The following is a 23114-nucleotide window of genomic DNA, read 5'->3' as shown; positions in this document are numbered from 1 at the left end:
GGCTTTCTAATGTGGGTAAATGTGCATTATGAGGGAAGGGGAAGAAAGGGGAGGTGTTGCTATGTAGATGAGCAGACAAACAAATGCCTGTGGACTCCCATAAAGTCAAATGTTTTGTGGATTTTTGTAAATTCTTTTTATTGATTATATACACTGCATTGAACATATCGAAGTGCACAGACTCTACAAACCGTTACACGTGGGTATCACCACCACAGCAGAGTTTGAGGTACATCCCAGAAAGCAGACATTATTGCCCAAGAATTCACTGTTCATCAAGAATAACACAGTAATATCTCATAACTTCTCTCTTGCTTGCGTTCTTTCATAACTTTGTCTAATCCGTCCCCATGTGACACTCTACAGGTCACATGGAACTATGTGGACCTCGCATGTTCCTTCTGTTTGGGTTTCTCTCTGTACCGCTTCCCCTTCGGCGTTGCCCACACTCCACTCTACTTTCCTGTTCTGCAGTGTTACTCCTTGCCCCCACACCAATGCTCATGGGGTCTAGTAACCAGGGCATCGGGAAGTGCCTGCAGTATTAATGGCCACTCGCCTATATCTTCAGTGAGTTTTTCATCTTGACGCTTTCATCATACTTTCTTCACATGCCACCCTCTCCACCAGGTCTCTAATTGAGGTATGAACTTCAGCCTCATTCGGTGTGGTTTCTGTGACTAGGAAGACCCATGTAGTTGCATGGATGTAACTTCACCACCACCCGTCTATTAGGCCTGCACTTACAGCAACTTCATATCACATGACTAAAATTCGCTAGAGGCGCACCACACAATAGGCATTGTGAAATCTGGGGTCAAAACAACTTTTTAAAATTTACTCAAACAATTCCACAGTGATATCCAGACATGAATCAACTCTCCAAAAGCAAGGGTTGTTGTGTTCCCGATTAAGAAAGAAAAGGGAATGACTACATATCTGAGGTTGTCAGGTGAGAACTTTCCTGTGGAGGTAAAAACACACAGATTTTACCGAAACATTCAATAAAAGCACTGTAATCTTGCCTTCCAACCAGTTTAGTTTAGAAAGCTAGAGACTTCGGAAAGGAAAACCGAATGTTTTATTTCCAAGGGTAACCCTCTAAAATTCTTTAAATCCCTTCGCCAAATCCCCCAAAATAAAAATTACAGAACAGACGCGTACTTATGCCTACTCAGCTATATTCGCTCTTTTTACTGAAACTCAGCCATTTCGTAGGTCACTTCCCCTTCACATGCCTGGCTTTATATTTTTTTTCGGGCTGACTTCATGGTATGCGCTCTTGACAATTCCATGAAGCTAGAGTATTTGGAAATACTTTGGTGTAGTGGAACTTCAAAGAGAGCAAACAAATTATAAGTGAAGAAAATACACCAGAAAGCCATTCCATTTTTCCTGTGTGAAAACAAAGATGCTCAACTTTCTCAGGTTTTCTCGGGCGGTGAAGGATTGGACACAGCGGTCAATCAATTACCTTCCTGTGGAAATGGAGTCCTCTTTTGAAGCTAGAGTATCCTGACCGCAAGCAACCTACAGAATAATCCACCTAACACAGAAAGCAACATCCCAAAAGAATCTGGTGTATACATTTTAGATTAGGTTAGCAGAAGCTGGATCTTCAGGCTGGACGTACTGGGCTGAAGTAGGCAAGCAAAGGCCTGAAATGCTTCCCTGGAAAAACACGAAGAACGAAGCAAGTAAGCAGTAGCTATGGCTATTTGTAAAAAGCACAGTAGCAGAAAGGACCAGAAACCATGAACAAGGAATCATACGAAACAGAAGATCAAATATAGGGAGCTGTGACGCAATAATACAGGGACGGACCCATTTACCCAGAGTGGAACCCGGGTCAACTTGTAAAACAAAAATATAATGGTCCTATGCGTAAAAATGGAATCACAGATCTACCACACCAACGCGATCAGAGTCACAATGGGTATGGTAATGTTATCAATAAATGGGCTCAAAGTATCATGTCAACGTGATATAATCTCACAGCATCATGATATCGAAATAGGACAATCAGTGCAGACAGTGCGAAAAAAGTGCTCAGTACAAATGACCCAATTTACATATACACATCTTGTTAACAGCAGGTGACATATTAAGTCCCAGCTCCAATCTGAGAATATCACTGTTCTTAGTGATGCTGATGGGAAAACCCCCTTGGGTTTCCCAACATTTCGACCCAAGATGGAACCGATCCACAGGTCTCTTCAGATAAGCGCCGACCAACTGATGCCCTTAGGCAGCTCCCAAACAGCCCTGTTTACAAGGTCGTGGATTCAATCCTAACTGTTTGCGGTTATATGAAGAAAGCCCAGAGCACCAAATACGGAACTCACTGCACAGGTCCACTCCGTGTCCGAACAGCGTGGAAACCACGGACACTTATTATTTAAAAAAATAACCAACTTCCATTACACTTAATTTTGTTATATAATATGACAGATGATCTTTTTGAACGAAAGCGTTGATATGCAAGTCGCTCTGCCACCCATAAGGTCTTGTTTGCGCTGTATATAGTGGCTAATAAATAATTACATTGGTGCTTTCTCTCTGTCTTTTCTGAATGGAAGTTAAGCAGGAGGCTGGTGTGTGCAGCTACGGCTCCACCTGTCCCGTTACAGCAGCTGTGGGTAGTGGGCTCAGGAAGAAAGTATCTCTCCCTTGGCAGGAAATGAAGTCTCAAAGAAAGAGGTAGGAGCAGAGCTTCTCCCACGGGAAACAAACATAATACAAAGGAGTAATGCCTGTGCATCTCCAGGGACTTCAGCGACAGCATCCAAAGTCTAATGCTGCCCTCCTTTATCGAACCAATTTTGGGATAATTTGCATGATCCCCAAATTAGGGGTCCGGCGCGAAAGGAGTTGAGCCCTAACAGGGACGCATCAGGCCACTAACCGTGTTAGACCTTGCTTATGCAATCTTGGTGGCTCCCCATAGGCATGTCCAGGGTTTGCCTTTCCTCTTTTGGCTCCATCTCAAACCGTAAGGGGTATTGCGGGCTGCCCCTAAAGTGAAGGAGGAATGAACCCAAGATAGTGGATGGTCTGGGAGATCTTCCCAGGAACATGGGCTGGCTACCCCTCCCTTCCTGCAGCTCAAGCTGCCTTATACACCAATAGCCTGAGCTGGCTCCAGCTCTCGGTCCTTAAAGCAAGAGCCAGGTTTCTATTCTTAAATACAAAACACATGGAGACCCTTAAGTAAAGCTTTAGAGTTCTTGTGAATTACACAAATGGATTAGCTTAACTGGAAACTATGTCAGGCAGACTCTTGAAAAACACTCGGGCCAATTTAGAACCCTGAATCCTGCACTTATGTCGAAGACAAACGCCAGCCATGTAAAATGCATAATAGTGTCGACGCGTCCGCTTCTCGTTCTGACGAACTGCACACAGAAGAGGGGAATACACAATCTGACCACCTTCAGGCTATTTCAGTTTTATCACAATTTTTATTTGTAGGTTGTGCTGATAAGGTTAAAAAACATAATAAACTAGTTTGCACCCTTTAGTTACAAATTACACATCCCGACATGTAAATCACATTCTTAGTATGTCAAAAGATTACATCACTTTTCAAAAACAATAGGTCTCTGATACACATAGAAGAAGAGCTAACGCGCCAACCTGTGTGTGCTTTGTGGTCGGTTTAGTACATTAAATATGTGACAATCAATCCACTTTAATAGTCCTTTTACTATTACAGTTATGAGATAGGATTCACTTTTGATGATTACATTTTAAAAGCATCAGTCCCCATTATAAATTATACAGAACTCACTTTGCCTACTAATGGCAACCATATGATTCCGTGAAAGTGGTTTCTAAGTCCCGAGGGTGATTGTTGAGAATATTATGGAAGAAGTAAACGTCTCTCCATTACTCTCTTGGCAAGAACTAAAGGTACTTAAGACTGTAAATTCAAGCTAGCACACCAGGGCTACAATCCAAGTAGATTTCAGAGTGAAATGTTTACCTGGTTTAGTCAGTCTGCAAACTGAAGTAGTTAGAAGGCTTCATTTCTAGGCTGAGGGGTTTTCAACAGCAGGTTTGCCTGCTGATAGTAGTGCGCACTTCTCTCCCCACCCAAAGCATTTTTTGGGGTCTGGCTTAATAGCACAGCTATTTACAAGACCTACTGTTATAATGTATTTTAAAACACATACAGTGGGGTTTGGCTCCGTCCAGAGGAGTATTACCCTCTCACGTCATGCTATTGGCCATTTGAAGTATCATTACGCCTCTGATGTAGTGCTTGCAATGAAATGTGCACGAGACTATTCTACAATTTTTAATAGCACATTAAATTCTTTATCTCAAACATTCATAAATACAAGAAGAAAATGGTTTTGTATTTTTTCACTGCAACAGTTTTTAACCAGATCGATTGGCTTTACCAATGCTTGCTTTTGTATTGATAGGCGTCATCTGAATAACTCCCTCATTTAGAGAACACTGCAACTCCTTGAAAAAAGGCAGTGAAGAAGGGAGCAATCTTTGTCTCATGCCCTAGTAAAGTCGGCGCTGGGCTGTAACCCTCATGAATTCTAACAAGAAACCCCCAGTGGTAGAAGTATCACAACCCTTAGTGGGGACAGTGGTAGTTTACCAGCCAACACAAAGCAACATTTCTTATTACATCACTTCCTTTTTTTAATGCAGCAGGAAAAGGTGGGGCTTTAGGGAGCAGGGTGAACTCAGATGTGATTCTGATGCATCCAAACTTGGAAGTGATGAAAACTAAAACCTACCACATGGTGCTGGTTTAGGTTTATGGTCAGTGCTACCAATTGCAGTAGTCTGGGCAACAGACAAATAATTGTAACAGACAATCGACTGGGCGTAAACCTAGCCTCATGTTTCATCAGCTCTGGTATACAAGTTGTCCAACTACAACTCAGTTTCTTATCATTTTCATCCATACATTGAATCTTGGATGACATATTTACTGCACAGTAAATGTCAGCCTTGTGCACTCCCATGGAGTGACGAGGAGTTGAATAACTTATTCCTCTTTCTTCTGAAGTTCTGTTCATGCACTGCTACACATGATGCATAGAAGGGGTAGCAAGGCGATCCACAGTACACATGTGACTAGGTGCATAAGTGAACACAGAAAATAAAAAAAATCAGTGGTCATGCCAGAACAAAGAATGGATTTATACTTCCAAATTCATAGGCGCACAGAAGGTCAAATCCTCAAGCTTATTTGCATGGTTTCCACTTGGAGTGAAACTTGTGAATGATAAATGTAACCTGTTTGGACCCACAACTTTTAAAAAACCATGCACACCTCGAGGGGACCTACATGTATGTAACCCTTTTTGCAGCCTATTGGCTTCTCTTCCTCTTCACACATGCCGATCAGACACCAACAGCTGCTCACTTGTCTAAAGCAACAATATATTACATTACACTTGAATACCAGAATATATTAAGCCAGTTCAGCCTAGGTGCACATATTTTACCTTACAATTGCCTACGCGAAAGTCTCCCGCCCTTAATCTCCCTCACAATTTACATGGAAAGCTTTTAAACCTTCTCCTTGAAGCGTGTGCAAACTACCACTGAAGGACCAGGGCCCGGTAAACATTAACTGAAAAAAACAAGCATTTGCAATACAATAGGTCTCGCATTTGCAAAATGTTAAGCTATTGCCATTGTAAATGACATTGTAAAAGGCAATGCCTTTTATTTATCTGTTTTTAAAACCAACACATAGATAAAAGGTTTGTTATTTACAATGCCACTAGCTAAATATCATTGCAGGAGAGAGTCACGTAGAGCTCCCCCAGTGTGCCTCGATGTTACCCTATTATTGGTGTACTGTAACGAGCACCTGAGTTCACACTAGCAACAATCCTACAATTCCAGTATTGAAACAAGAACACCATACTATCCCAGTGCTGAAGACCCACTGTGTGCTCTCCCAGTGCCCCTCAAACCTGAGCCTTGTCATTGTACTTGTGAGGCTAATTCACAGCTCTGCCAGTGTGATCGAATCCTGATTCACGCCACCCCTGCTATGCCACAAAGACCCACACGCAGCTGTACCAGTGTATCTCAATCCTGGACTGCAGCCCCCCATTTGATTCCAGCTCCGAGACCACACCGTGTTCTTCTAATGCGTCTCCTTCCAAAACGTACACCCCTGACGTTCTACTATATACTGCTCCCCAAGGGTACCTGCAGCTCTGAACCCACATGCTGCTCTTCCAATGCACTTTACTCGTAACTTACACCACCCCCTCCATTCCACCTAGATGAAATACAGCCACCCCAGTCTACCTGCAGGAGACCACATGCTGCTACAGCTATCCCAGTGCACCTGCAGCTATGACCCCACACGCTGCTCCTACAATGCACCTCATTACTAACTTACATCACATCTGCCATTCCATCACATATAGCGTCCCAGTGTACCTACAGCTTTGACCCCACACACTGCTCTTTTGAGGCACCTCACTCCTAACTTATCGTTGCAGCACAAGAAAACTTAAATGTCCAAGACACATAAGCCCACAGCCGGGTGAGCTGCGAGGAGCAGGCAAAGACGAGTGTCTGATGCTCCGAGGCAGGCTGCAGCATAAACGCCTTCTCCGCCCCCTGGCTCCGCTGCTCTGCTGGAGCCCCATGACTGATTGGGAGCTCGGAAATAGAGAACAAAGAAAGTGAAACCAGCTACGGCATCACTGCTGGTTGATGTTTGACTCAATCCTGTTTGGGAGGCGGGAGGGGTGTTATTGGCATGCAAGTATTACGGGCGCTGTAATGGGCGCTAATAAAAAAATAAAATACTCCATAAACAAAGAAGGAATGGACTGCCTTTCCGATTTTGGTGCTTGCTGTAAGGAGCGCTACCCATGGGTGTGCTAGTCCTGGTCCAGGACAGCGCGACAGACAGTAGTGCATTGTAGCATTGGAGTGCGCTTGCACTGAAGGAGCTTATCCAGTGCGGGAGGAGCGTGTGCTCCGTGGCAGATGAATTGGATGCTTCTTACCTCTACAGGCTCAGAGGCCGCAAGCGGAAAGCAGGAGCAGTGGTGCACTGCATACTGGAGTTGGCAGCAGCATTCTAGAACCGGAGCTGCCTCGATGTAAGCTGCATACAGGAAGCTGCATTTTTGTTGCAAGAACAACAAGATGGCAGAACTGTCCGAGGCAAACTATATACGCAAAGCAGCATTTTCATTGCTATGACAACAAAATGGCGTCGGACTGTCCACAGTCCCTACAGACACACGCATGCTGTTTGCTTTGGGCAAATGGCGAGAGCAGCCATCTTTGGCCATGCAGACGCGTGCATGTAAGCCTTTGGGAGAACTGATTGCAAAAGACACTTGCATGGCGAGAGCAGCGCATGCGCTGCTATCGCCAGGCGAGACCTAAAAATGAAGGTTGATCATTCTAAACTACAGCCTAGTTACCATTACTCAGTCACTGGTCAGATTTTGCTACTTTGGAGCACAGCAACTGAAGCCACAGTCAGACTAGGAACAAGCTGGTCTGCAGGAGGGGCATTAACGCCATTTTATTAATTCAGTTCATTAGAAATGTAATCAGGCAGACATCGGGCTTAAAGCCTGGTTTCAGTTGATCTCTTGAGGATCTGGTAAAACATAATTCTTGTACGACATCGCTAGTTTGCATCAAGTTGGGATCTGGATGTTTTAATAGGTTGTAAAATGTTGTGATGCCCCTGCACAAGACAATAAAACATTTTTTCAAAAACACCACTTGACCAGTCTAACTCTGCCCGCAGTTTTGCATTTACTCATTGGGTAGAGTAAGAACACTATGATCAGATAAATGAACGCAATGACAATGTCGCAAAACCTACTGGTGTTTGTACAACACAGAATGTTGTACTGCATTGTTTAAAAAACACTAGTTACAGTCATAAAATGTCCATTTCTCACTAATTTTCAAAGAAATTGGTGAAAAAAACGGGTTGGTGTTTATGTTGCTTAAGAGGTCTTGCATCACCTATGACTAATACGCGGGACCCACCCCCTGCTGGCCGTCCCTCATAAGGTTGCCTTGATGCTTACAGTGGTAATGACTCACAAGGACTACTGTAATGCCACCTATTTCAGATCTATTCAAAGTCCCAATATAAAATTCAAAGACCCACGAGCCACATTGACCATTCATCTTCAATTCATGAAACTCAAGCCACAGCATCCCTGTTTGGAAGAGTCAGAGAAAAATCTTCCTTCATACACTTGAGCCTTGTTCACAAGGTAGGTCACTGTTATAGCATAGAAGAATTTCACAAAAAGAACTAACACTCCAGGCTGGTCTCTCACATCCAACTAGACATTTGTCTGGCTAGGTGCATCTATAGATACAGTTGTACCCGCCAAAAGTATCTCACCTAAGACTTAAAAATGCACAGAATGGCAGAAAATCACCTGCTTACCACAGCTTCATAGCTTGGACTCCTGCATGTATCCTCAATGCCTTTGCCTCAATCACTCATTGTGAAGCTGTTGAGAAACAGAGCGCTGCTAAAGATTCACTTAAATGCAACTGAAGATATAGACCAATATTATCAAAGGCAACATGTTTGTTTCTTTTCTAATGACATGGGTCATCTTGGTCTAATAAGTAGGTCTAGTCTATTTTGATTCAGAAGACATCCAAAGCACAGTGGGTCCCCCCCTCTCCCCCTAAGAGTTTTATAAAGCGCAAACTTGACCCAAAGGTATCAGAGCGTTTTACATGAGCACTAGTTGCCTTACAGAAAGACACATTCATTTTTAGGTCAAGCCTGGGCAGCGCATGCGCTGCTCTGCGAGGCATGCTGTATTAAGCTATGGAGTCGAAGCTCTGCCCACTTTCCGCCAATCTTTTCAATTGGCTTCTGTCACTGTCTTTCATAAATATTGGATTTTGATTTGTTAATAAGACTTTAATCCCTCCTTAGTGCCTCCCGGTCTTCTTTTATAACCTCCCTTCGGGACTGGACCGCTTACGCATGTCCTTACAATATTGCTTGCTTTAGCCATTCGGGAGAACTCTTTGCCTAATTAATCTAAAGAGCACTGGTGGGACGCCAGTGTTAACAATGACGGGCGTTGTTTATTGGTATTTGCAGCGCACTATGCGTGCTTTCCCTTTGCGGGCGTCAGCTATAACTTTGGACGCTGCAGGAAGTGGGTGCTGTGTTAAATAGAGAAATCTCCACTGCAGGAGAGGTCAGCAGTGAGGAAGGCAGAATGGAGACAGATTGTTCCATCACCTTGAAAAGTGCTCAGCGGAAACATGGTGCGTGTGGTTAACACTAAGAACTATGCAAAGATGTAATGTTCGCAGAATCGCTAGATCACGCTGGAACTATCCAATGGCAAGGTGTGAGATCTTACAGGAAATCGTAAAATGCCATTTTTATTATTGTAAACAGATTTCATTCATTTATACCAAGTGCATTAGGATCAATGCTCAGAGGACACAGTACACATAATATCAAAGCACAGGATGTGTCGCATCAGAGCACTGAGAAGTCATTCTCTGGTACTAGACTGCACAACGTTTAAATGCATGGCTCTCACTTACTGGCCATTTCATTTGGTATGTCCAAGAAGCCAGTTTAACAAGCATTTGCAATGCAATAGGTCTCACATTTGCAAGAGTTTGAGCCATTGGCATTGTAATTGACAAGCCTTTTATCTATGTGTTGCTTTTGAAAACAGATAAATAAAAGACCTCGTCACTTACAATGCCAATAGCTTAAACTCTCGCAAATGCAAGACCTATTGCATTGCAAATGCATGTTTGTTGGGCACGGGGAGATGAAGTGAAAAGAATCACAGGATGTTGAGCGTCCCTGGAGAGACTCGAACCTGGTTCCCCAACTTCGAGGTCGACCACACAAGCTATTACGCCACATAAGAAATGTAAATGAAATGTATAAAAAACGCATATAGGGAGTATAATAGTAGAACGTTTGACAATGAACGGTCCATTGGGGCATCCAAGAGAAGCGCAATAGACTTCGGTCCCTGATAACTCCACTCTGCTCCTGGCCTTTCAGATGTATCAGGCAGCCTTATTTTGGCACAAAATGGCTAAAATATGAGCATGTTATCTTAAATGGGAGACCAATTCAATGGCGCCAGCAATTGGGGGAACCAGATTGCCTCACAAGCAGCAAACGTGAATCTATTGAGGAAAAAAAACATGAATGAGCCAAAATGTCACGAGTGCCACACTGGCCAGCGAGACACTGAATAATCCTGCATGTACTTTAAAGAGATAGAGGCGGGCTAGGAGTATTCACCAGAGAACTTCTTTGTTTGTAAAACATACAACAGTTTTTGTTTGCTCGCTGCCAGACTTGTAATCAGTAGAAAACTTCTGTCACATACCTTTTGGTGGTACTCGCACCATTGCTTCAAATGAATGTTCACAACCAGTGAAATATAAGCTGCCAGGGGTGGAAACCTGTGAAAAAACAGAAGGCATTAGAATTCACCGACATCATAAAATGCGTAACGGAGTATACTTAACGATTGAGAGCAATCCCCATCAACCTGAGCCTCTGTCAGACATATTAACCGGCACCAAAGATCCTATCAGTAGCCTCCTGTCTGTTATAATCAAGAGTATACAATGCCTGTATAGTAAAAAATAGTTTATGCACGAGAGCATAGATGGAAAGGTTACTTACTAAAATCAATCCACACTACGCTCCTTTTGGGCTCCTGAGGGTGGAGCTGTGCAGAATGCAAGGGTCAAATTTCTAGAGACATCTCTCAAAGAAAATGAGAGGGGTTATACCCGCTCTGCACTCACTTCTACGGCATTGGTATCACATTTTATCTGCTCCATTTTCACATCCGCCCAAGGCTCAGCATACATTTTAGCCTTTCTTGGCAACAATCCTCATTCTTCACAGAAGCAAGAGCCACAACCCGCAGGGAACAATGTATGCAGGCTGAGCACTCCCCTTTGTGTTGAAACCAATCACCAGGGGGGTCAGAGACCAGGGGAGCAACCTTCGATTGTTGTTGCCCTAGAAAAGTATGGGAACAATGTATGCAGGCTGAACACTTCCCTTTGTGTTGAAACCAATCACCAGGGGGATCAGAGACCAGGGGAGCAACCTTCGATTTGTATTGCCCTTGAAAAGTATGAGGGGGGCCACGTAACAGTTCCAAGTTGTAGATGCAACGCGTTACTAGACCGTGAAAACTACATATCTTGCTATGTTAAAAAAAACTAACCAAGGCAATGAAACATCCATGTCTCGAGACATATCTCTGCAAATTGCAGAAGTCGACGTTTTGTAATGGGGTCATATACAGGAACTATTTAACCCCCTCAAGATGGGTTACTGACTGCAGGAGTTCACCTTAGTCACAATATTAGAAAAGGTCATACGTTTATACACACTGGGAAAAATAATAGAACATACCCCAGGTATCGTTGTAGAGTATTCTGGTGCACTCAAACTTCTGTTGCTGCTCGACTGCTTTTTAGTCTCCCCAGGGTGGATATAGGACTGATGGGGTGGGTTGCTGGTGGGGGGCGAGTTGCTATTGGGGTGGGTGGACTGTGCTCAAGTCACATAGTGAGGAAATAAGAGGATACATCCCGCTATGACTCTTTAGGCTATGTGGAGTAGGTGATTTTCAGAAAGAAAGGAAACCATGTTTTGCACCAGCCATGCTAGGTACGCTCAGTATACAACTAAGTTTTGAATATTTGGATAGGAAAATAATCAGCTGGGATTCTACTGTTGTAGATTTTTTGGGGATAATCAGATTATATCTATAGCAAGAGTGCAGTTTTTGGTTATTTAATTTTGTCTGGTTGAGATGAATTTATTCTTTATTTAGTAGCTTAATGTAGTATGAACCAGACCTAACAAGATGTCAGAACACTTTACAAAGTAAAATTCAAAGGGAAGATGGTAAACAAGAGGGAATGTTTTTAAAAGTCCAAGGGAATGAATAATTGTGGAAGGGGGCAGGGTAAGAATTATGTTACAATAGAGTCTGACTGAAGGTGGCAATGTATTCCACATCTTTGGAGTGTTTTCCAGGAAAGACAGTTTTTTCTTTCTTAAATGAAGGAGGTTCAAAAAGTAGAGTATGTGAGAGAGGGTTGAACTCCTAAAATGATTCGCTTAAAAGCCAGCAGTTTGGGATGCCATTGTGGAGAGCTTTGTGGGTGATGCAGACTACTTTAACATTACTTAAACCGGCTCCTAGCTTCAGAAGGTATCCAATTAAGGTTAAGATCAGTTCCTCTGCACACGCATACTAGTAAACATGAAAGTTCAAAGTATTGTTGGTGAAAAGATGGAGGCAAGTAGTGTCTCTTGAAGTATTCTCTTTGTCTTTGTTCAAATGATACCAAAAACTCCAGCCGTTAAAATGATAACACTAGGTTATCATCATTTTATTTTTCCGGATTACGGGGCGGGCCAATCTTGGCTGTGTCACAGCCACCAAGGGGAGGAGTGGTAGGCACTTAAGTGGGCATGACTGCTTGGCCGGCCGTCAATGCCCGGCCAAACAGTAATGCGCACTTTGCATGCTCCCCACCAGGCTGCACTGCACAGCCTGGTGAGGAACTAGCACAGGCTCCCACTGCCTGTCAGCTTCGAAAAACGGCATTGCAGAGTTGTAATTGGCTTGGGGAGCCCATTTGTGCTTCCTGCTTCAAGCAGGAGCAGAAGAGGACGAGTCGAGGCCGCTGTCCAGGAGCACGGCAAGTCTTTTTTTTAAATGCACTTTCCTATCCCCCCCACCCACCTGTGGTACATGGTGGCAGCCGCCAAATGCCCAGGTCCTGACACAGGTCCAGTGATCACCAACAAATCTCCGCTTGCACAGAGGTCTGGGTTTGTGCAGCACTTTATTTATAGGATCAGGAAGTGGGGAAACCCAGTATACCTTTGTGGGCTTGGGCAGTGAAATCAATAATAAGTACAGAATGCCAACAAGGGATTTTGTTAAAAAATGTTTACTCTGATGCAATGCACACATAATTGCTATGATGTTCAACCCAGATTGGTCTTGAACCCTTGAACAATCAATGCATATGTCAAATTATTGGAAACTAATATTCAATGAATGAAAAGAAAATATATCAAAGACACAGGAATATATTTTTTCAAGAAAAATACAAAATGTTTATAGATAAAATTCAAAAGGGTACAGTCAAATACAATCAATGTTACAAAACACCATGAGAGAGGATGTAACAGTCTACCTACTCATCACGGATATATACATCTATTCCAAAATAATCAGACAAGTAAAAAAACTGGAAATACCGAAGAAGTTACTTCAAAACAATGAATGTTTGGGAAATAGATGGATAAGCAGGCGCGTAGCTAGGCACTCTGACGCAGTGGCGGTGCCCGCCTATTGCCACCGCACGCCGCACTAAAGAGCGGAGTGGGGGTGCTGGAAAAGATTTTTGCCGCCGTACCCAAAACTCGAGCCGCCCGGGGCGCACCGCACCCCCCCTTGCAACGCCACTGTGGATAAGTCAACCTTTCGGTCTGTTGTGGCGTGTTTGTCCGTCAGACAATCTTCAGGACGTACAATCAATTGCATATACAGACCCTTAGCAGCGGTTCAATGATCAATAAGGATCCCCGTTTTCAGTTTTTAATGATTTTTACAGATAAATACAGACAGAAAACAATGTGTTTTCTGTCTGCATTTATTTTTAAAAGCGATTAAAAACAGAAATGTTTTGCTCTTTTTAAGTAACTCTCCATGCTGTCTTTGATAAATTGTAGGGCAGCAGCTGAGCATATGGACAGCCTGGGAAATTAAAAAACAGGCTGAAATGTATTTAAATAACAGCATATGTCATCATACGTTTATGGTATAATGCTAGTATTTACCAATGGATGCATTGGCATGTAAGATTTGACACCTTAAATAGCTAAAACACGACATCAAAGTATGAGAGAGCGTCTATCAGTTAAATAAATATGGAAATGTACAGTTTTTCAACTTCGTTTATACACAAAATAAATATGGATAAATACAGACACAATGGGCCAAAAAAAAATATGGATAAATACAGACAGAAATGTTAAAAAAATAAATACCATAAAACCGGGAGCCCTAATGATCAAGTAGGACTAAATCAAGTCTTGAATCAAAGAGGATGGGCAAACAGGGGGTCGCTGTTGAAATGTTCACTCGAATTCTAGAAATCTTGTTGCTGCAGGTTATAGCGGCGTCAATGCAAATTGAATGCCTATTGCACACACCCAGAGTACAAAAGTATAGACATTTTCAGTCTTAATAGACACACAGCGAACTGATTATAGCTGTCAGAGAAACACAGTTGTTTTCGTAGTTAAATCTTCATTTAATAGTCTTGATTGCCAGCCGACACGTGTTTCGTCACAGGAATGTTAAATTCCGGGACTCATCAGGGCTGGAAGGATACAAACAATATATATGGAACGTACAATAAAACAAGTAAAAACAATCTTTTTTCGTGTATAGTGACTTTGTGATTATCCCGTGTCATTGCAAAATACTTATTAATACATTTTCGGAAAATTCAAAGGAATGTGACTTAGGGCAGTTGACTAGCAGAAATTAAGCCAGAATCCAACATACCTATGTGGGCGGTAGTGTGTAAAGGAAGGTGCATATATTACAAAACAACATACCAATCGCAAATCGGTGAACTGAGTTACAGGTGCCTAGACCCGAATTTCGGATAGAGATCAAATACAGAGAGAAGTTAAGCGAAATGGAAAGAAATCTTGGTGAGTGGAATGGAAAGACTAGAAGGGACAGGGAGGACAGGAGAAAGATGGTGGAACAGCGACTCCCCGTTGGGGGGTACTGTATCTAAAATCCTCAATCTGATTATATTCCCCTTGTACTGCCACAAGACATTTTATATTACCTGAAAAAAGGCTAGGATGATGCGTTTTACGTCTGTAGGAGTAGGAGTCCAAAAAAAGGGAAGAACAAAGTGGAGAAGAACGGTGTTATAAAAATTATATTTATATACCCTTATGATATCAACACAGTATTCCCCAAACATGCAAAAGCAATGAGGTACATCATATGCTAAGGATGACCATGGGGGTCGATTTGCAGAAAGAACAGAGGAAAAACGAATAGTGTAGACTTACCGCTAGGCCGGTGAGAATTCCAACCCGGCCCCGCTCAGGACCAGGTGAGTAAGCACAGTCCCAGATTCCTGTTGTGCCTAGCTGTTGGTATGTATAGGTACCAGAATAGAGGTACTGGCGCAAAACATAAATTGCCCCTTATAGTCTTTCCATTTCACTCACCAAGATTTCTCTCCATTTCGCTTAACTTCTCTCTGTATTTGATCTCTATCCGAAATTCGGATCTAGGCACCTCTAACTCAGTTCACTGATTTGCGATTGGTATGTTGTTTTGTAATATATGCACCTTCCTTTACACATTACCGCCCACATAGGTATGTCAAGTCAAGTCAAGTCAAGAAATTTATATAGCGCGCTACATACCCATAGGGTCTCAAGGCGCTTGAGGAAGGGTGGGGAATACTTGTCGAATATCCAAGTTTTAAGTTGCTTTCTGAATGCTAGGTGGTTCTGAGTAAGGCGAAGGTGAGAGGGAAGTGAGTTCCAGGTTTTAGCTGCGAGGTAGGAGAAAGATCTACCTCCCATGGTGGTTTTGTTGATGCGAGGAACAGTGGCAAGGGCTTGGTTGGAGGATCGTAGCTGACGGGAGGGGGTGTAGAAGGACAGTCGTGTATTGAGGCATTCGGGTCCAAGTTCGTAAAGTGCTTTGTGTGCGTGGGTTAGGAGGCGGAAAGTAATCCTCTTATTTACGGGGAGCCAGTGGAGGTTTTTCAGGTGACCAGAGATGTGTTCTTTACGCGGGATGTCTAGTATGAGCCTGGCTGAAGCGTTCTGGATGCGTTGGAGTTTTTTCTGGAGTTTTGCGGTGGTACCTGCGTATAGGGTGTTTCCGTAGACCAGGCGGCTTGTGACCAGTGCGTGGGTGACCGTTTTTCTAGTTTCGGTGGGGATCCAGCGAAATGTTTTTGTTGAGCATGCGAAGAATGTTGAAGCAAGATGATGAAACGGCGTTGACTTGTCTTTTCATCGAGAGTGAGGAGTCCAGGATGACACCCAGGTTCCGTGCGTGGTCCGTCGGGATGGGTGCTTTTCCAAGGGCTTCTGGCCACCAAGAGTCATCCCAGGCGGATGGGGAGGTGCCTAAGATGAGGACTTCTGTTTTGTCTGAGTTCAGTTTCAGACGGCTGTGCTTCATCCACTCGGCTACTTCTTTCATTCCTTCGTGTAAGTTGGTTTTGGCGGTGTTAGGGTCTTTGGTGAGTGAGAGGATCAGTTGAGTGTCGTCAGCGTAGGAGATGATGTTGAGATTGTGTTGGCGAGCGATGGCCGCAAGGGGGCTCATGTATACGTTAAAGAGGGTGGGGCTGAGTGACGATCCTTGTGGCACGCCGCCTGTGTGTCTATTAAGACTGAGAATTTCTATACTTTTGTACTCTGGGTGTGTGCAATAGGCATTCAATTTGCATTTATGTGAGCGTGTGGTTCTCACCATACACTAATTTAGGGGTTAGAGGGTTTATCCCCTCGCCTATTTGCACCTCCACCTCTACTTTCACGACATTACAATTTGTGTGTTAATAGTGCTGTGCGCCCAGTATTTCCCCCGTTTTTTCTTCAAAAACCCTTTTCTGAATAGGATTCTATAGTGGCGTCAATCAATGAGTGTTATTGAACCACATGAGCGTGCTTAAACGATTATGCTCGAACTTTAAAGTTTCAAAAAAAATCTCAACGGCGAATCGAGTCTTTAAATGGCACATACACTGGCGGATTCTCCTTTTTATGAGTCATGGCCAGAGAGAATGCGGACATGCAACAAAACAAATATTTATAGAGTGTGCAGTGCTACGGACAGGGCAGCTTTAAAGCAAGTGTAGTCCATGGACAACAAGGTCAGAGTAGTTAGCCCTGGTGGCTCCCAAGGACAGGGGTCTGGACTATGGAGTTCACTTGGCTGTGGGTTGAATCTGCACCATGCTGAACAAGGAGTTTTAACTGAGGCAAGAAGGGCTGGTCAGACTCCCACAAAAAGTCCCCGAGAGTCTGCACAGGGGATAAGGGGCGGTCTTGGGTGTACATGGGCCATTGGAGTCTGATTATCAGGTGCTTTCTGCCTTCTTTAAAGATGGACCGGTCCCTATGGTCACCATGGAGCGGCAACAGTTCAGTTTCAGTTCTACAGCTGGACAGACTCCAGGTTATCCGCAGAGAACAGAGCTTCATTTGTTTTTCCTGATTGAGGCGAGCAGGCCTTTGTAAATGTAATTAATAGCTAGCAAGAAAATGAAGACAAGGGCTAAGGTTTATAATAATTAAGTTAAATGGCAATAAATCTGCCCGCAGAATTGCGTGACAAGATCACTGTTCAAATCATAGTTGTGATCTTTGCTTTTAAGTCGGGTGTAACAGCCTGAAGGCCAGACGTTGTGAGACCAGTGTAATGCTGGTGACGCAAACTCAGGTGTACCAAGCGGTGACTTAAAAAGTTTGCATGTGGCGCGGTTGCTTGTTTTAACCACTGCCCCACAAACCCTCTGACTTGGTCCACCTTTCTCTCCATCTTCAATCCCATCTTGCATCAAGGGACATCCGAGTACACAATCTACACAGCAGAAAGGTAAACCAATAGAATTTGAATATGGCGGCATGGATACCTGGAAGAATTGCCATTAAAAATATTGCTTTAATGTGCACTTTTAAGGGGTGGGACACAGCAAGCGGTGTCCCGCGCTACATACAATTTGGCAGCCCGGAAAGACCATTTTGTTTACTCGGGATATGGGGGGGGGGACATCATTTGAAAGCGGCGGCCACGCTGTGAAACAGATGCTCCTGCTGTGTCTCAGGGAGGAGGCGTCCTGTGCACTCAGTGACAGGGTGACCCCTGGTGCCCCTCACTGCCAAACAAGCTGCTGCCCGTCACAGCAACGCCCCGCTATCTTATCGGGCCTCACGATTAATGAACGGAGATTTATCTCGCGCCAATCACGCGCCGCGGCCTTTGCAAAGCCACAGCAGGGGGCCAATCCCACTGAGTAAACAGGACCCACGGAGGGAAACAACAGACCTGCTCTTTAATCTCCGCTTGGGTTCCACCAAAAGTTATTATCTCAGTATTTGCGCACAGCACTTGTACCATGTGGCTTGGCTTTACCTGCCCTGGCGGTCCGTTCATACACTGCCGCCCACCTAGGACCCCGCTTCTTGCCCTCCCAGGAAGATTCTCATAGATACCGCCTAGAAGACAAGTGTTTAGAAGGCCGCGGTCGCTGCCCCTGGCAGGTCAAGAACCAAACACGGTATCCCGAGCTAACCGGCTCACACCAACATCATGTAAGTGCTCTACACAACTCATCTATGATGTTATTCTGAACAGTTTTACAACTGAAATAAATCTACAAACTGCACGCTAACAACAAAAATAAGAACCAGACAATGGGCCCTGTCGCTCGGTTTCATGTGCTGTTTCTCCCTTGCATGTGGTATGCACCAACCCCGCGAACATAGCGTGGGAAAGAAACCAAAGTATAACAAGAGATAAGAAAGGTGGCAGCTGGAGTCTTGACTCCTGGCGAGGCCTTGTCGAGTTGGCAAATCACCTGCCTTCCCTACAACTAAGACTGTGCATCCGCTCCCTGGGACCCTCGAGTTACCTAACGCGACAGCCAGGCCCTGGGTGGAGATGTGAGCGGCTCTCGGTGGAGTCCGGACCGTCCTGCCCGGTCCTGGGGGCGGCAGCGAGGCCCGCCCCTGCTGTTAATCACAGCTGCTTTTCGGTCGGAAGCTCGTTCATCCGCGGGCCCGGCTTCCAAACCATCACCGGACCCCAAGAAAGGGCCCGGCCTAACCCACAGGGCGTGTGGGCCGAAGATGGAGGCGCCGAGAGACCCCTCGAGGCGCTACGCGCGGCTGCCACAGGAGAAAGGGGCCGGGGTTACAGTCTGTTCGGAATACATCGCCACTGCTGCGTGTGCTTTATTATAATCCTGAACTGCAGGTGTCACGGGCTTCTCTAATCACTTCCCTCGCCAGTGAAAGGGACGGGTTAACTGCCCGAGAAGTCTTTGAGTGGTCCCCGTAAAAGAGGACTGTTTGAAAACCGTTTCACTCCTTTTTATTGTTATCACAGTCCGCCGACACCGCAGGGTGTGATCTGCTGCCCTCTGAAACCAACAACCGACCACATTCTCACAGACACTCTGGAAAGCTTCTCAGCGCTTTGTAGCGTGCGCCCACCGCTCAGAGGCCCGGAGAAAGTGGACAACTGACAGTGCTGGTGAAATGAATGCAAAAGTATTAAACAGGTTTAACACATCCCTAATACCGAACCGAGTTCCCACCCTCTAATAAGCAATCAGCCTTTATTAATTACAACATTAAAAATGACTCACTCCATTTTTCAAATCACCTTACAAAAAGAATGTTAAAATGTATTAAATGACTTCATCTCTAGCTCTATAATTCGACCAGTAACATCTACATAATATACACATTTAAGTAAAGTGAACGTGAACGTGCTGTTGTCAAGTTGCTCGGATGTGCTGTGCTGGGGGTTGGTAGATGCAGGGTTTATTTTCAGGTTCAACACATCTGTCAGGGAGACGGGAAAGTTTAGTAGAAGCCGAGAATGCTATGAATGTCAGCCAAAGTGTTAAAACGGGAGCTGCTACAAATACCATAATTACATAAAAGGAAATTTAATTAATAAAGTGCAAGGCCAGCAAGTCCGTTTTCTTCAAGTTTCTTTTCCACTTGTGCCATGCGTTTTGTGAATTCCTCCGATAGTCAGGGACAGACCTAGTTTAAGTCCTGCATAGAACGTGCTGCGGTTTTTCGCAGTCATTTTCGGTCCTTCCTGAATTCCACGAGGTGTTAACTGGCCGGGAGATGGAGGAATGCTTACCTTGCAGTTCACACGCTCCGGGCTGCCCTGGAGACACACGTGACCGCTCTGACCTCCGCCCGCCCTCCCACTGCTCGCCTCGATGTTTGCCTGTTGACTTTGGATTAGAAAAGTAAGCATTTGCTTTGCCAGAGTGTTTTTTTTTTCTAACTTGACACCTCAAATACAGGTTTGCGAGTATGTGGAAATCACTTTTCCTTGAAGGAGTTTCCGGGCCTCCCTGGACCGGAAACAGGCATCCTAGGAGAGGTTTCGGGGTATCACCCCATTTCAGCCAGGATAGCTTGAATTTGAATCCAGTGGCATGGCGAGCACGGTACCCACATCTGGGCATAGCAGTCCCACTGGGGGGACAAATGCAAAAAGAACAGCAAGGATGCTTGTTTCAGGTCCAGGGAGGCCATGGCCTGGCAGTTCGGGCTGGACTGTTCCCATGAGGAACAGGGTCAAGACTGATTTGCATATGGCTGGGTCCAAACTGGGGTGGTGTGGTGAGCAAAAGAATGATGGATTAAACCCAGATCCTTGTGACTGGGGTGAATGTTTGCATTGTCCAGCAAAAAACTATGGATTTAGGTAGGCCCAGATCTCTGACTAGGTTTAAATCCATGGTGTGTTTTTTTTTGTTTTTGCATTTGTAACATTCTGGCAGGAGGCGTCGAGACTAGAGGGTTGCATTTTCTGGGCCATACCTGCGTCTTTCTAGCATAGCTTAAAATTCTTAAAAAACAATCAAATTATCTCTTGCATGTTTTAATGTTTCCTCGTTGTCCCATCTACTCCAGTCTTACACCTGTCTTGTATAAAAGAGGACCTGAAAACGGTAAGACAGAGGTATGAATACCATAAACACATACATAATGTTTTACAACTATTATCATATCAGAGACTTATGCAGTTCCTAACCCACTATTAATAACCACTGGCTATTCTACTGAGGGCAATACTCAGACTCTTAGCCATATCCTGCCACACACGTAGGACTGTGCAATGTCTTCGTGGTTAAATTAGCCCAAACTTCAGCCAAATGTAGGCCATGAACTGAGCCGCGGAGGCCCTCCGACAGCAGGGGAGTGCGGCTCTAATGTTAAGAATATGTAGACCAGGGCTTCAGTAGCAGAAGGCTTGAGAAACCACATGATTGAGTCGAAAAGGACAATACACAAGGATAGTCTGGGTTTTTGTGAGGAGAGGGAAGCATAACAGGTTTCTGAAGGACACTAGAGGGGACACGGACAAAACAACAACAAAAAATCAAGTATTAGCAAAGCCAATAGGGCTGGATAAGGCAAACAGCTGCAATAGGTTTATTATTTTTTTTACGACAAACATATGCCATAAAACTAAAAATCTTATAAAAAAGGAAAACACTCAGAAGATGAACGACGAAAAGAACAGATTTTCACAATATGTGCAGATATTGGATTCCAAGATGCTAAAAGTACAGGATTATTCCTGCACAAAGTTCAATCAAAGATAAATCTTTTCCAGCCGGGGAGCAGTGAGCAGAGTTTCAAACTTTAGTAAGTTAGGTCATCATCAGTACAAGAAAATCTGAGCAGGGTCAGTTCAAGAGGTACAAATAAATCTTGAATCCGCCTGGTCAGACTGCTGTACGGGTATCCTGAAACTCAGTCCTGTTTAAGACACTTTCTAGAGGTTTAGCCCTTTGGGAATGTTGGCAACACGCACACCACAGTTGGACTTGCATTTCTAATACCTCTCCCACCCTTCTTGCTTACATATGTTTATGTACAAAAACAGTTGATTTCAATTGAAACAAATGTAATCTATAATTGTTTCTGGGGTGAGCTGGGGCCATCTGAGAATGCTACAGAACACAAAGCCCATTCATTCAGAAGTGCCTGAAACACTTGCTGCACGTTTGTAGAGCTAGTGAGCTCTTTCACCAGCTTCCAAGCCGAGGGAGAAATAAGTAAACTAATGTAGAGTAAAAAAAAGTGTCATAATGTGTAAAGCGCTCGGATACCTTGGGGTCTAGCTAGCGCTATACACATTCAAAAACAATAACCGGCTCCAAATTCAGTCTTTGAACTTACGAGGCGAAAAAAAAGGGTAACATTGAGTTGGGTGGTAATGTACATATCAATGCCTAGATCCCAAAGAAATGGTAAACAGCGCTATGTACAGTTATGTACGGCTTTGGAAGACAATAATAACACAAGTTCGTTCAACAATACTTTTTCCGGGCTAACTAAACAATGTTTCATTAAAAGTAATACCTGTGGCGTACACATTCCTTGCACTGGCTGGGTTTTCAAAAACTTAAACCGACGCGAAATATTTCTCGAATCTCAGGCCACACATCCCTCGCAGCTGGTGAAAGGAGGTGCAAGAACAGAGGTGAAATGAGCAACACTGAACAAAAGGCGCGCCCTCTGAAGTGTTGTGGCAGCTTTAACATCTGATCTGTGACGTGGCCGAGGTGCGAATGGCGGCGGCGGCACCAGCTACAGTAGGGTCCCTGCGAGAGGACTGCAGCAACATGTGGCAGATGAGCGCGAATGACAAAAGAGAAGTGGGAAGGTGAGAAGCCAAACAAGGAAGGGGCAGAGAGGATCGGGTTGCAGACTATGGTCAGAGATCAAAAGATAGCACCACAAGGGGAGCCTTGGAGTGAGGAGGCGCCAATTGTCGGTCCTGCAGATGGGCGCGGGGAGGAAGGAACCGGAAGGAACGGCAGGCTGCTGTAATGAGCGTCATTCAATATGTGTGGGAGAATGGACGCGGGGCACTCACTGCAGGCCCACTGCCGCCCTACACCAAAGGGCTGCGCAGGTGAACAAACAAACCAGGCCCGCCGTGGGATGCTCGTTTCTGGCCCTATAGATGAACGTTATCAGAATGCATCACACAGGAGGAGGTCGCCAAAAGTTAGGTAAACTTGCACACACGATAAAGGCATGGCCACGCCCACACTCATCTGGCGTCTAACTTGGGTGCACCCAAAGAAAGATGAAAATAGATGTACTGAGAAGACTCGAGACCTGGTGTCCTCCCTCGACAGAATTCCTTCTCAAAAAGACAAAAAACGTCATCACTGTTTGGGTTTTCAGGATACGTGTGCCACAGAGCCCTCGGCGAATGGAGAATAATAAGGGGGAGGGGAAC

The 23114-nt window shown here is 44.5% G+C and overlaps 1 protein-coding gene across 1 annotated transcript in view; it reads right to left on the bottom strand.

The window, feature by feature from the left end:
- LHFPL2 (LHFPL tetraspan subfamily member 2) overlaps positions 1-23114 on the bottom strand; it is a 406613-nt gene that overhangs the window by 269629 nt on the left and 113870 nt on the right. The window contains exon 3 of the mRNA XM_086960742.1: positions 10380-10455. The gene's annotated coding sequence lies outside the window, so the exon portion shown is untranslated. The remainder of the gene's footprint in view (positions 1-10379; positions 10456-23114) is intronic.

This window comes from Lissotriton vulgaris, chromosome 3_1, assembly GCF_964263255.1.
Source record: "Lissotriton vulgaris chromosome 3_1, aLisVul1.2, whole genome shotgun sequence".
Taxonomy (NCBI): Eukaryota; Metazoa; Chordata; class Amphibia; order Caudata; family Salamandridae; genus Lissotriton; species Lissotriton vulgaris.
This window is presented reverse-complemented; position numbering and strand designations above follow the sequence as displayed.